Raw genomic sequence first — 13,593 nt, forward strand, 5'->3', positions numbered from 1 at the left:
TCAGCTGGATGGAGACATCCGTCCTGAGGAAGTGATTGCTGCTATCTCCCAGTTGAAACCGGCGAAAGCCCCAGGGCCGGATGGCTTTACCGCCATCTTTTATAAGAAGTTTTGTACCTTGCTGGCGCCCCTTCTCACCCGGCTCTTCAATTCCTTCTCGGCCGCGGGAGCGATCCCCCCGGACCTCTTGGGGGCCCACATAGCAGTCATCTCCAAGCCGGGGAAAGATCGGACTCGCTGTGGAGCGTACCGTCCCATCTCGCTGTTGAACGTCGATCTTAAGGTCTACTCGGGAATACTGGCCGGTCGGCTGGCGTCTTATATGCCAGACCTAATCGACCCAGAGCAGGCGGGGTTCATCCCAGAGCGCCAAGCCCCCGACAACACGAAACGAGTCCTGCATTTGGTTGGAAAAGCCTCCCGTACGGCGGGAGAATATATGTTGCTCACGATCGACGCTGAAAAGGCGTTTGACCGTGTTCATTGGCCCTATTTGGAGCAGGTGTTGCTACGGATGGGGTTGGGAGAGAAATTTCGCACCCATATTTTTAATTACTATAAATTTCCGTCTGCGATGGTTCAGGTGAATGGCCACACGTCCTCTAGCCTCCCTATAGCGCGGGGCACGAGGCAGGGGTGTCCGTTGTCGCCACTGCTTTTTGCCGCATATATGGAACCCCTTGCCCAGAAGATCAGGCAAAATCCAGGAATCTCCGGAATTAAGTTTGGGGGGCATGTTCACACCATCAGCCTCTACGCGGACGACGTGTTACTATCTTTATCGAATCCGAGGGAGGCATTGCCGGCTTGCATGGCGGACTTGGATACCTTTGCACGGGTGGCGGGGTTCAGGGTGAATGCGGACAAGTCGTTGGCTCTTAGCCTCTCTTTGACTCCATCAACCCGGGAATACTTGCAGAACTCACTTCCATTCCAGTGGGCGGAAGAATCGGTCCCCTATTTGGGGATCCAGCTGGCTCCTACACTTCCGCGACTGGTGGCCCTCAAATATGCCGCTTTGCGTTGGAAGATCTGCAGGGAGTTGGGGCAGTGGAAGTACTATCCCCTTTCGTGGTTGGGCAAGGTCGCGGCGGTCAAGATGACCATACTGCCACAGATCCTCTACCTCTTTCGCACCATTCCTCTATATCCGCCTGTCGGATGGCTTCAGCAGACACAATCAGAGTTGGCCCAGTTCATTTGGAACGGGCGGAAGCCGCGAATGAAGAGGTCATTGTCCACTCTTGCACCTGAAAACGGGGGGCTTGGGATCCCTGATCTTCAGCTCTATTTCCGGGCCCCACAGCTACGCTATCTGGTGGAGTGGAGCCGCTGGGAGTCGGAGAAACATTGGCTGTTCCAAGACCAAGCAGTAGCGGCCCGGCCCTTGCAGGAAATCCCCTTCCTGCAAAAGCAGCATAGGCCCCCTAATCTTTATGCCTCTCACATCACTCGCGTCCCCTTAGAGATCTGGGATCGCACTAACGTCTCTCATGACCTCACCACCTTTCCGTCCCCGCTTACGCCCCTGTTTGACAATCCAGAGTTCACTCCCGGAATGGATTCGGTAGCCTTTAACAGGTGGAAGCCGGCTGGCTGCCGTTTCCTCTATCATATGTATGATGCGGAGGGGGTGCGCTTGTTTCAGCAATTCAGGCAGGAATACGGGCTGCCGGAAGTAGAATGAATCCGCTACCTCCAGGTTCGTCACTGGGCGCTTGACGGGCGGGTCCGCCCATTTGCAGACCGGCGGCTTTCCCAGTATGAGCGTTGGTTAATAACGCGCTCATCAGACACACAGCTAATCTCCGATCTGTATAGAATGCTCCAAACGCGACTCGCGCACACTTACAACGCAGGTAAGACACGTTGGGAATGGGAGCTAGGTAGGAATCTGACTCACGAGGAGTGGGAGGGAATATATTACAGGGCCCGACACTCAGCATACCACATGGGACTCACAGACACACTCACAAAGATTGCGACCTATTGGTATTACACTCCGGAGCGCTTAAACGTGGTAGACCGGAAGAGAGACGCACACTGTTGGAGGGGATGTGGGAAGAAAGGCACCTTGACCCATTTGCTTTGGGATTGTGAGTGTGTCCGGCCATACTGGACCCAGGTGCTTGATGAGGTGGACAAGCATTTTGACACTGCGATACCGCGATTTCCGGCGTAGATACTGTTGGGCCTCCCAAACCCTCTGACCTACCCGCTTAAATCGCGTAGGGGACGACAGATAGCCATAGCGCTGGGCTCGGCGACACAGAACATACTTACTCATTGGCGCACTCCCAACACGCCAACGTTTACGGGTTGGTTATACCAATTGTGGCATGTCCTAGGCATGGAAAAACTCACACTAACACTGACCGGCGAGGGCTCCAAATATGGAGAGCTGTGGAAGCCCTTTTTGGCGTTGTTGTCTTCTGAATTCAGGGAGGTTTCTTGTCCCCGCTATTTACGTTTGCTGCGACTATCCGAAGGGCAGAAGGAAGAGTAGGGCTTGGGAGCGGCAGAGACAGCAGGGGAGGGGGGACAGATGGACGTGGAACGTGAGGAGGGGGAGGGGTTGGGATAAGGGAGGGGGGAGTTTTTAGATGCTTTTCGTTTGTTCCATAACACCTTATTGGGAACTACTATGGCATCTCTAGGATGGACGACATTTAACTTAGACTACAGCGGAGGGGTAAGGAACCCACCTACCCTTCCTGGAATACGCAAGGTGTTGATATTTTCCTTGGTTGGAGCTTTTCTGTGTATTTTTGAAATGTCAATAAAAAGATTTAAACCATAAATATGGGTTATGCCTCTATCCCTTTGAAAGATCAATAGTTCATGATGCAGAGCATGCACCAATATTCACAGCAGCCCTATGAAACGCTTCCGTTTAACTTGAGCTTCACTTTACCTTTATATAAAATTTCTTTTCGACACAGCCATTTCTATCTTTTAACCTTTAAAACCTTGTCACATATTGCAGATCAATACCCGACCTCCACTTCAATATAAACTTTATTGACATAGCGTAGCACACAACACACGTGCGTTCGCTTTCTTCTCTTTCCATTCCACCGGTGCAAGGTATGGAGGAGAGCGCCTGCACCGGAAGCCGTTTTTACAGATTTGCCTCACCTGGAGCAATCCACAGAGTATTTAAACTCCCGCCCCGCACCAGGCTCACATCGACGGAGTTCCGATGCGGCCAGAAAAGGTACAGAGACGGGTCCTTGATCTTGAAGAAGTGGGGCTTATATTGGGGGGGTCCCTGCTGACGATGGACACAGACATGGAGTCCTCGAGTTACAGGGCACGTCAGCCAATCACGCTTCTTTCCCTCTCTTGTTTTTCTCTGATCACACAGCGTGTGATAATAGGTCGGGACCCCAAACTGAACTCATGGGGCATTTTCCAGAGAAACTCTCGGAGTAAGAAGTACATGTATTACGTTTCTCTATCACAAACACCATGCAATTACCGCATATTGATTATCACACGGTAACGCATATACGAAGCGTACTTTTAAACACCTAGCACCAATACGCCACATTCCATCCTCACATCGCAAATTGGTCGCGTAGAGCACAGACACCACGCTCCTGAGTCACATTAATTTATGTGTCTTGTGTAACCCACTAAATGTATTTGTGTGTATGTTTTGTTTGTCATTTTCCTTCCCTTAACAGGAATGTGCCATTAGATGAAACCATCCTCTACCACATAACGCACCTTAGCGAGTGCGCCACATAGATGGTCTTTAAAACACTAATTTTTAGAACACCTTTTAACTTTCACGCACATAAGGTCCTGAAGAAACCTGCCCAATATTGAGAGTCTGGCTGTAACATGTCGACCGCAAAGGATATCGGAGCCCCTAAATACCTCCACTGATATCCACCTCTCTCTCTTTTTTAACTACTTCCGAGGGCGCATACATTAAAATAGCCTTTTGTTGTAATTTGGGATCCTTTGGACAGTTTTTTAAATCACACTCATTCCACTTTCACTGCACACTCACTGCACAAAACCTGCTCCGCTGTATCCAGGCGTCGAAGCACACCCAAGGTGCACTCGGTACCTTGGGTGGGACCCGATAATGAAGCATGTCACCAACTAGGTTGGTGAGTGAGGGTGTTCCTAAAATACAAACGTATTGATCCTCAAACATACACCAGGAGCTCCTACCTGGCAGCTAGATCATATTGATATATACAAGTCACACTAGGGGAAGTGAACTAGTCCTTTTCCTCTCTCTTTACTTTGATTTTTACCAGACCTCAACTGACACATACTCCACTGACCTCCTGGAATAAATGGACAACATCAGCCTCAAACAACTAGTCACTTAACTGACCCGATGGACAAAGCAGGACTCACGCTAGAGCCTATCTTCACATCCAGCAAGAGAGATAGAAACAGCCACTACAGAGATCTCAACTGGTCGACCACTCCATCGTACATTTCATCATCACCAGACCGCCTGCACCACCCTCAACCGCCACAGGGACCCCATCTGCTGCAGGATCAAGGTCACCCAGCAACAATGGACCGACACCCTCAACATCACCCAGCCCAACGTCACTACCAACCTGAACCAGGCAGTAGAGAATTTTAATCCCTGGATCACTAGCGCCGCCGACCAAGTCGCTCCCACTAAACCAGCCAAAAAGATCCACCAAACATGCCAGCTGGTACACCCCTGAACTGAGTGCATCCAGGAAAATGGCACACCAGAAGAAACAACACTGACTGAGCCATCTTCAAGTGGGTCCTTAACAACTGCCACCACCAGCCCAAAACCATAAAAAAGTAGGGCCCTGAAACACTGCATCGAGGCCAGCGCAAACCAGACCATGGATCTCTTGAACATCGTCAGAGAATTCACCTGCCGGTCAGCCACCGAAAACGTGATCCCATCCTCACAGGAAACCTGCGACGTCCTCACTGACCACTCGCAACAAGATAGCCACCATATAGAGTAACTTTGTCCCCAACCCACCGATCTACTCAGCATCCCATCTCCTGTGAGCACTGCCACCAACTACCAGCTCACCACATGGGAACTAAGCACACTGAACACAACTACCCTGATGGACTCCATCCACTCAGGAGCACTCATGACCCAAGACCCCACCGACTTTTCAGCCTCAGAAGAGACAAGACCAGCCACCAGCTTGCCACCAGCTCACCACCATCCCCACCACCACCATTGCGACAGCCACCTTTCATGATGCCTTGAAACACGCTGAGGTCAGACCTCTCCCTAAGAAACCCTCTGCTGAACCCAGCGAGCTCTAGAACGAACGCCCTATCTCGCTGCTCCCATTTCCCCCCAAATCCTGCAGAAACACATCAACTTCCAACTCACCGAACATGTGGAAAGAAACAACCTGCTGGACCCATTCCAATCAGATTTCAGAGCCAATCACAGCACAAAGACAGCCCTGATTGCCGCAACAGACGACATCTGCACCCTACTCGACAAAGGACAAACAGTCGCCTTGATCCTACTCAACCTCTCTGCAGCTTCGACACCATCTCCCACCACACACTCATCGATCGATTGCGCCAGATCCTAATCAGAGACGACTCACTTAGATGGATGGCATCTGTTCTAACGAGGCACACCCATAGAATCCGTCTCCACCCCCCCCCTTCACCACTCAACCGAAGTATACCCCCTGTGCGGCGTCCCTCAAGGTTCATCCCTCAGCCCAACCCTACATCTACATGACACCACTCGCAGACATCGTCAAAGCCCACGACATAAACATCATCTTCTACACCGACACCCAACTCATCCTCTCTCTCTCAGCGGACCCCACCATGACAAACGCCAATTTCCACAAGTGTATGAACAACATCTAGACCTGGAAGAAGAACGACTGCCTGAAGCTCAGCACAGACAAAACAGAAGTCCTGATGTTCGGCAGACTCGCCTCGCTCTGGAATGACTCCTGGTGGCCATCGGAAATCGGAACTCAGTCCTACCCACACTCTGAAAGACCACGCCCGCAACCTCAGCATCATCCTGGACAGTGAACTCTCCATGAAACGTCAGGTCAACACTCTCTCCTCAGACTGTTTTCACACCCTCCACATGCTCATTAGTATTTTTAAGTGGCTATCCAACAATACCAGAAAAACTGTGACTCAGGCTCTCATCACTAGCCGGCTGGACTACGGCACCCACTCTATGTAGGCATCACCACCGAACTCTTTAGAAGACTGCAGACGATCCCGAACGCAGCAGCCAGACTGATACTCAACCTGCCCAATAGAACCCACATCACCCAGCACCTGAGAGACCTCCACTGGCTCCCCATCTAGGAAAGATGCCAATTCAAGATACTGACTCACGTGTAAAAAAGTCCTCCACGACCAAGGATCTGCCTCCATGAACCACCGCCTGAGTTTCCACTGACCGTCCAGGAACGGCTGCTCACCTTGCCCACGCACAGATACTGCCATCCGCCGCACTGGAGGATGCTCCTTCTTTCACCTTACCACCAAATCCTGGAACACCCTTCCCCTACAACTCCGTACGTCAACGTCGCTGACAGACTTAAGGAAGGGACTCAAGAACTGGTTCTTAAACTTAGACCTGCAGCACAGAACCTGGATACCTTCGTGGGTGATAAGCTGTGCTGTAGAAATTCTGATTGATTGATTGATTGACATCTCTCTGGGATGTTCGTCTGTTATATAGCTCGTTGTGCATGGGGCAGTGAATCCTTTTCTCTGTATTTCTATGTGATATTCACACACACGTTCCCAAATTTCTATGGAATACGGACCATGATCTAAAGGTTTAGCTGGAATTTTCAGCAGCTATTTTTAGAACTCTGGCACATAGTCCCTTGTTCTTTATAGGTTGATAAACACTTCATCCACGTTCTCTGTATTTATCTTTGATATCTAACCCCGACCTTTTCATTTATCTGTGATATTCACGCATGCTCTCCACATTTCTCTGAAAAAAGTCTATCTGCTCTCTACATTTTTCTGTCACATTCACCAGCTCTCAGGATTTTTGGGGAATTGTCTCCCACCCACTCCTCATATGCTTCTGTAAGATAGCCACCCCATGCATTTCCCTGGAATCTACACCACCAAGAGCCTAATGTACGAAAGGCTTTTTCTCATTCTGTGTCTAAGGCAAAATATTTTCGGACATAGAGACAAAACTGTGTATGCAACTATGATCTCTCCCTTCTGTCTGCAATTGTCTGTGTAATTACACTACAGTACTGCTTTTAAATAAACGCATCCCGATCTTTGAAAATAACCCCTCTCCCTCTGTATTTCTGTGCTATAGTTATTTTTCCTTCTCTCATTCATGGGAAAAAACAACCTATGCACTTCTCTTTGATATTTGCCCACGCTCGTTGCTTTGAAATGCACTTTCTTTACCGCATTTTTCTACAAAACACCCCCTGCTAAATGTTTTTATCTACAACATTCTCTAGTACTCTGTTAATTTATGCGATGATTTTTGTTACTGACCTACAACACAAATTGCGTTTTGCAATGCTGATATTCAGTTATGCATTAGTCATGTATCTCAACAATGTTCTTTACTTTTCACATTCGACAGGCTTCATCATCCAGCATTCTGAATTTTTAAGAGATAGCTATTACTATGAGGCCTCCACTCCTTACATTTGCTTTGAAAATTAGAGCTCAGTGGCCCCACATTCCTCTTGGCCATGAGTCCACTGTACCTGCTATAAAAATATAAACTACGCTCCCGGCACCTACTCTTATTCTGTATTTCATCTGATATCACCTCCACTGCCACCAAAGCTCCTTCACTGGCTTCCCCTCCTCGCCCTCACGGTCTGCATATCTATAAGCCGAGCCCGGTAAATTTCGTCAGGTGGGAGCCTGCCTGGCCAGTGTCACGTTCCCAGTCTCCATCCAAACACCTGTAAACACCCAACCAAGGCCCAAGGGCCTGGGGAAATGTGCCAGCTCGGTGGACGAGGCAGCAGCGAGGCCGCTATTGTCTCCAGGCCACGCCGAGAGCAGCCGGGTAAACAGCAGTAAACAACCCCCCTAGCACCGCAGCGGCGGCCATTGTCTGGCTGGTATGCGGGCCTTGGCGGTCCGTGAGGCGCAGGATGGGCAGGCAGGCCTGGGCCTGCCCGTGAAGGGCGGGAGTAGGCCACGGGCCCCAGCCTAATGAGGCCCTTTTCAGACCGCAGCTCGAGGAATGTGTGGCTACGCACATCTCACGGAGGCCGGAGAGGGCCTGGGGCCAAGTGCGTGTGCGTCACTGAAGCGCACCACCATAGCCCCCCCCCCGCTGCACACGGTACAAGTCCTTGCCTCTCACTGTCGAAGTTAACACCCCCCCTCGTCCTCCGCCACCGGGTCAAAACCGAACTACCACCACCACGCCCAAAAAAAATCTTATTAGTAAAATAAGCCAGATAAAGCTCTCCAATGTAAGTATACAAAAGTGATACGTTAAATGCAAATTTGAGCAGTGCCCCCTGTTATGTCGTGGGCCCTAGGCCCACATGATGTTCAATGACTGACACAGACACCGTGGCTACCGTTAGTTAACTGGCCACGAGCACGTGCACTCGGGCCCCTTTATTAGCCGGGTCACCTGACTGGTGACGTCCGTGTTGGATGGGTGAGGGGGTGTGTGTGGGCCAGCCCTCGGGGGAGTGGCTGGCAGAAAACACTAGACTGTGTCCAGCAGGACACAACATTCCTCCCAAATTTTAATAAAACGAAAAACAACAAACAAAAGTCCAACCTATGGGAAGGAATGAGAAAAACAACTAAAATAATGGAAGTCCCACAGTTCAGAGATGTAGTTCGCAGGACACCGGTGGACAGGTGCAGCTGGGAGCACCCGGACGTCTTTGCACATGTCCATACTTTAACCAGGTATATCTGGGGATGAACACGATGCTGCTGAAATCCGGACCTTTCAGCTTCGCCTCAGTTGAGGGATGGTCCACCTACGTGATGTTCATCGGTCCAGCGTACTCTTGCTGTGAGGCAATCAGTGTCTTATTGTTCAAACAAGGGTGCATCAGGAGCGTATAGATGAGTCCACTGTAACACACCAGACGATTGCGTCGCTTGATCCTTTGACGACAGTCTTGGCCTTCTGTGACCTGTTGAGATTCTCGGTTGGATGGCCTGGGTACTTCCTGGAATCCATTGGTGGGGCACAGTACAGACCATCTCTCATGCTCTGGGAGGCCCCTTGGATGAGTTGCCCCGGGACTGCATATGGGCTCTGACTCTGGAGCCACTGCCTCGTCACTCGTGCAAACTTCAGGGGTGGATGTGTCCTGGCCAGAAACATGCTCTCGCTACCAGGATCAGGACATGCGCTGGTTCAACAGATGGTCACTGTATTTTCGGATCGTCGCTGGTTCTGGCAAATGGTGTGGGACTCCAGTTATTGGTCTTGACGCGCCAAGGATGGCAGTGATGCACATGACAGATGATGGAGTGGCTGCCATAAGACGACTTGCACCACATCTGGTGATAGCTGGCAGTGAATAGGGATGACTGTCGAATCTTTGCAGTCATGATACTCGCCGGACACTTGGTGCAGCTCTTCTGATTTGGCATTTGTGTAAGTAGAACAGGGATGCCCTTTTCTTTAAGCAGCCGGCGACAGGTGGATGACGGTCGCTATGAAGAATGATGTCACCCCACCCCAGTGGCTGTCGTATCTTAGAAGGTGCACTCAGGTGATCGTGCGAGTACTTGTTCTAGTCCCCTTTTGTTGATTCCCACTGTTCACTTGTTGTCGTCCGTTTTCCTGGAATAGGACTTTCACTGTCCTATATCTCGCCACTCCTTATCTTCTCTAGAATGTGTCAACAGACCACGTAATGCAGGTCGCTTCTTGCTGCAGTGGCATCTTGCTGCAATGACATCGTGTTGCAGTGGCATCGTGTTGCAGTAGCGTCATGCTGCAATGGCATCGTGTTGCAGTAGCATCATGCTGCAAAGGCATCGTGTTGCAGTAGCATCATGCTGCAAAGGCATCGTGTTGCAGTAGCATCGTGCTGCAATGGCATCGTGTTGCAGTGCAAGTCGCTTCTACACCTGTGCTTCTCAGGTGCGTCAGCCATTTCAGGAACGGCAGTGGAGGTAGGTGAGTTTTGATGGATCCGTTGTGTAAGACCTTCCATACCCTTCCTCTCCTTGACAGAGTATTCCAGCTGTACTTTCGGATCGCTTGGGAGGTATGTATCTCCCTTCTCTTGCGTCAGTAGTGGTGACGTGCCACTCGGAGTGCTGGACTCTCCTCCCGCCTGCACCGGACTGTTGCACACCACAGTCTTAAGGCAGTATTGGGGGCACTCCCTGAATAATCTCTGGCTCACTGCTGGGCGACGTTGGTGCAGGTGGGGTGATTACGATCTCTCTTCCTCCTGCTTTCGGGCCACACAGGGCCCCTATCCCTTCTGGGAATTCCCTTGGTGCTTTACAGATGGCGGGTAATCGCCCTTCCGTCTCCTCTTTTCCTTGCCTCTGCTCTGGCAGCAGTGGCGCTGTAATATATCAGCCAGGTTCTCTTTACTGCGATGGGACTATTCACCGCAAGTTGGCGTGCAAATGCTCGCATTTCTCATTAGAGCTTGTCACTGTTGTGTGGCTTCTTCTCTCGGTTCACTACACTTTCAGCTCTCCAGGGTAGGTAATTCTCTGACTGAAGACATTGGTAGTGGCATCAGGGTGGCTCTGTGTGCATGGCAGCAGGGTGTCTCTCTCTCCTGGTCGGGGGTCTCTCTCTCTCCACCGGCCTGGGGGTCTCTTCTCTCTCCACCAGCCTGGGGGGTCTCTTCTTCTCTCTCCACCGGCCTGGGGGGTCTCTCACTCTCTCCACCGGCCTGGGGGGGTCTCTCACTCTCTCCACCAGCCTGGGGGGGTCTCTTCTTCTCTCTCCACCAGCCTGGGGGGTCTCTTCTTCTCTCTCCACCAGCCTGGGGGGTCTCTTCTTCTCTCTCCACCAGCCTGGGGGGTCTCTCACTCTCTCCACCGGCCTGGGGGGTCTCTCACTCTCTCCACCGGCCTGGGGGGTCTCTCACTCTCTCCACCGGCCTGGGGGTCTCTTCTTCTCTCCACCGGCCTGGGGGGTCTCTCACTCTCTCCACCGGCCTGGGGGGTCTCTCACTCTGCATCAGTTTCTTTTTTGTCAACCTGACATGCAGTCCATGGGGCAGGTGGCACCATTCTGATCCATCTATTGCTGTGATGTCTTGACCATTGCTTAGTTCCTCCCACTCTGTCCTCTCCTTATGGTTGGCTGGGGTGAGTACAGTGGGTGTGGGCGCTTTTCGTTTTAGGTGCAGTGTTGTGTTACTTCATGCACTCACTGTGTGGCTGCGTACGTGCTTGGCGCTGTGTTTCTGTGCTCCTGGCGCCTAACTGCGCCTTATCTCTTCAGCCTTAGAGCTGTGTAGTTTCTTGGCACCACTTTGGCATGGCGGCTTTCCTGCACAATCACTTTATGCCCTTGTCAGCCCTCACTGTGTTCCTGGTGCAACAACCAGTTCTGTGCTGCTGCTGGCACTGGTTGTGTCCTCTAACGTATTATGATTGTTATATGTTTTATTTGTTTTTCACACATGGATGACATTCTTCCCTGGCACTTAGTGCATGCTGCAGAAATTGGTTCCCTTTTCTTGTATGCTTTCAATGTGATTTTTTTTTTTTAGCCGCGGTAGCGCAAAACGGCCACTAGATGGCGCTACCGGGCAAATTCTGGCTGACTGCGGTCGTTTTCCTTCGTTCTGGAACCCCGCTCAGTTCCGTTATGCTGCCGTTTGTTCTGTACTCCCGGGCTTCGATGGGGCACAGGAGTGGAGGGCAGGCACCTCGTGGTGGGTGCTGCCTTCTCTACAGCCCCGATGCCCACCAATCTGCAGACACACCTGGACGTCCCTGGGCCTCTGCGAACGGCACCAGCAGTCCTCGTGGCTCCACGGCCACTCTATGCTGCGGTAAGATTTCTCTAAATTTCTTTTTATTCTTTCTGCACACATTTGAATGGGCCTTCCATCTCGGGTTAGTCCCACGCCCAGCAGCCCTCGTGTGCTTCGGCACTTTTAATTGACGGCCGCCTGGTCAGAGTTTGCATTTACGGTGCTCTGATCGCCTGGTGGGGGGAACACGGTCTCTTCCTTACTCCACCCCACCGCCGCAGCCTCGCAGTTCACACGCTGCGCGGGGGGGGGGTGCGGGAGTTTGGCGCAGCTGCCGGTATGGGGCATTGTTTGTCTCCTTCGAGGGGTGACATAGCAGGCTACCGCTTCGCTTCAATGCCCCCGATGTCCCGCAGCCAGGGCTCACCTTACACCCGCGGAATTGCAGGCGGATCAAATGCAGGATGTGCCCCCGCTCCGCTCGATTGCACTGCGGCCAGCCTTCCTCTCTGCAGTTCTCGCTGGACACGGCTGTGCACCGGTGTTTGTCAGGTCAGCAACGGGCGGCTGCCGCTTCCTTTGCGGGGCTCCATAAACACCCAGCACGTGTCGCCATCTCGGGCTCACCTTGTCCCGATCGCCCGACAGGCTCACTTCTTCTTCGGGGCACGTCTCAGCAGTCCGGTCTCGCCCGTGCTCATTCTGTGTTCATGGGGCTTTACCTCACACCGGCGGTAGGAGCTGCAGGCTCGTCATGTGCAGGGGGGTCAGCAGGCTCGTCATGCACGGGGTGGGCTCCCACCACCTCAACTTCACCGTGGGGCCCTTCACACGCCCCTCGGACGCTTCGATGATTTAATCACCTGCTTCAGGGTCTGCCCTCTCCAAGGGCGATGCACATTCCCCCTTCTCCCCCGGGAACAGGGCGGCTGCACACGCGGGATAGACCCTCTCGTCGCCAAATGTTATGTCGTGGGCCCTAGGCCCACATGATGTTCAATGACTGACACAGACACCGTGGCTACCGTTAGTTAACTGGCCACGAGCACGTGCACTCGGGCCCCTTTATTAGCCGGGTCACCTGACTGGTGACGTCCGTGTTGGATGGGTGAGGGGGTGTGTGTGGGCCAGCCCTCGGGGGAGTGGCTGGCAGAAAACACTAGACTGTGTCCAGCAGGACACAACACCCCCCTCTCTCCCTCTAACAGAATAAAAGCTGCCTTACTTTTACAGCCGCGCTTTCTCCATTCTCGACCTGCCTGCCGGTGCTCCCTAGTGGCGGAACACGAAACTGAATTCTATAGCCGTTAACAGCGTTGCCTGACTGTGCTGGAGAGAGCACGGTTTACACAGGCACGGCCCTACCCCTCACTCACGTGGGCGAACAATTATATAGGGCGTACAACCTCGTCCAAGGCGGTGAAGCATTTGGGGATAGTAAACTAGAAAGATTTGTGCAGTTATGGCATGCAGTATGAATTGGTGGGGGTGATAGACTAGAAGAGTTTAGATAGTATACAGTTTAAGATATAGGATAGATTAAAAACCAAGTGATGAGAAGTAAGCAATTAACAAGATATCATTAAACCAGGTAACATGCATTTTGAATAGGACTGATTAGAAGAGAAAATACGTAAGGAGAGCAGTGTTATAGTAATTAAGCAGCAGGATATTTATAATT

General features: G+C 51.7%; 1 long non-coding RNA gene across 2 annotated transcripts in view; it reads right to left on the minus strand.

Moving 5' to 3' along the window:
* LOC146810047 (uncharacterized) overlaps positions 1-13,208 on the minus strand; it is a 32,350-nt gene extending 19,142 nt beyond the window's left edge. Inside the window, exon 1 of one of the 2 annotated variants that reach the window (XR_014965626.1) lies at positions 13,138-13,208. This is a non-coding gene — a long non-coding RNA (uncharacterized LOC146810047). Of the gene's footprint in view, positions 1-7,764; positions 7,895-13,137 lie in introns of those variants that run through there. The other variant, XR_014965627.1, reaches the window with a different exon arrangement.
* Positions 13,209-13,593: the final 385 nt, after the last annotated feature.

This window comes from Triturus cristatus, chromosome 7, assembly GCF_964204655.1.
Source record: "Triturus cristatus chromosome 7, aTriCri1.1, whole genome shotgun sequence".
Lineage (NCBI taxonomy): Eukaryota > Metazoa > Chordata > Amphibia > Caudata > Salamandridae > Triturus > Triturus cristatus.